The sequence below is a fragment of the Chrysochloris asiatica genome, unplaced genomic scaffold, assembly GCF_000296735.1.
Source record: "Chrysochloris asiatica unplaced genomic scaffold, ChrAsi1.0 scaffold00011, whole genome shotgun sequence".
Classification (NCBI taxonomy): Eukaryota; Metazoa; Chordata; class Mammalia; order Afrosoricida; family Chrysochloridae; genus Chrysochloris; species Chrysochloris asiatica.
The window spans coordinates 405,835-407,509 of record NW_006408529.1 but is presented as its reverse complement, the minus strand read 5'-3'; the positions used below and the strand labels follow the sequence as shown (position 1 = coordinate 407,509).

The 1,675-nt window shown below is 37.7% G+C and overlaps 1 pseudogene; it reads left to right on the top strand.

Moving 5' to 3' along the window:
- Positions 1-732: 732 nt before the first annotated feature.
- On the top strand, positions 733-1,348 carry LOC102830897 (annotated as a pseudogene).
- Positions 1,349-1,675: the final 327 nt, after the last annotated feature.

Here is a 1,675-nt window from a genome sequence, read left to right as displayed (position 1 = left end):
GTTAACAACAACAAGAATTATAATTAACGTGGTAGTAAAATCAAACAAGAAATTATTTTCGCATTCAATATAAGTAGTTATGTAAGCATATTTCCCATAATCTTTTAGACATTATTCTTGCAATATTTCAAGGACTTCTTTAATACTCCTCAATATATGCTTATATCATAGCACCAAAGCTCAATCTAGCAAAAGTAATTTAGAGAAGATAATGATACTTTTAAAATAAAAATCATTTTATTTGTCTAGCTTGCTAGAGAGACAGACAGGTACAATGCTATCTGAGATTGTAGGCTATTCTTGAGAATTAGAAGCATACAACTCTTCTATGAACACCAATTGAATTCAGAGGCACATGTCATATTTGATGTGAGAGATTAATAATCATGGATACTGTATCAAGAGGCCTTTTCCACTCTGCACAAAAAGAATGTCAAGGGAAGAGCACATTTTATATTTGAAGAGTTATTTTTTATAACATTATTACAAAACTAGTTCACCATCACCTTTATCATATAAATTCAATTCCAAATAGATTTGCCATGACATTTACAATAGGCATGCAATTTACACACAATACAGAACATAATTTCAAAGTGAATATTTCAATATTATATCCAAAATCTAATGAAATGCTCTAATTTTCTTTGTTTTTATAGACTTATTCTACATAAGGGATTAAAAAGCATATGTTGCCTTTCCGTCTGGCTGCAGCCATCAAGGTAAGCCAAGATGAGTGTTTACAAGTACGTCCAGGAACTGTGGAGGAAGAAGCAATCCAATGTGATGCGATTTCTTCTGCGGGTCTGTTGTTGGCAGTACTGCCAGTTCTCTGCGCTGCACAGGCCTCCTGTCTCACCCAGCCAGATAAGGCGTACAGGCTGGGATACACGGCCAAGCAAGGTTATGTCATCTATCGGATTCGCTTGTGCAGAGGTGACCGCAAACGCCCACTGCCTAAAGGTGCAACCTATGGCAAGCCTGTCCATCATGGTGTTAACCAGCTGAAGTTTGCTAGAAGCCTTCAGTCTGTGGCTGAGGAGCGAGCTGGACGTCGCTGTGGGGCCCTAAGAGTCCTGAATTCTTACTGGGTTGGTAAAGATTCCACAAACAAAATTTTTGAAGTTATCCTCATTGATTCATTCCATAAAGCTTTCAGAAGAAATCCTGACATCCAGTGGATCACCAAGCCAGCTCACAATCACAGGGAGATGCGTGGTTTGACATCTGCAGGCCGCAAGATCGGTGGCCTGGGGAAGGGCCACAGTTCCACCACGCTATTGGTGGTTCTCGCTGGGGCTGCTTGGAGAAGACGCAACACACTTTCCAGCTCCACCGTTACCGTTAGCATAAGTAATGTTTGTAAAATTCATGCCTAATGAACAATTCAGGACAGACATATCTACTTAAAAGTGTTCTTTGTCTGTTAAAACAGTAGTTGTCTGAAGATTGTGTCATGAATGCCTTGTCAAATTATGAAAGAAAAAGTGCAATAATGTTTGAAGACAATTAGTGAATAATGTATCTTGTTTCTAATGAGGTCAATGCTTTTGTTTTTGCTTTAAGAATCTTACTAGGGAGTTATATGTCGATGTTTAAAAATGGCATACTGTGTAGTATAATAGGTATAAAATAAATTCTTTAAAAGAAAAGAAAAGCATATGTTGATGAGCTT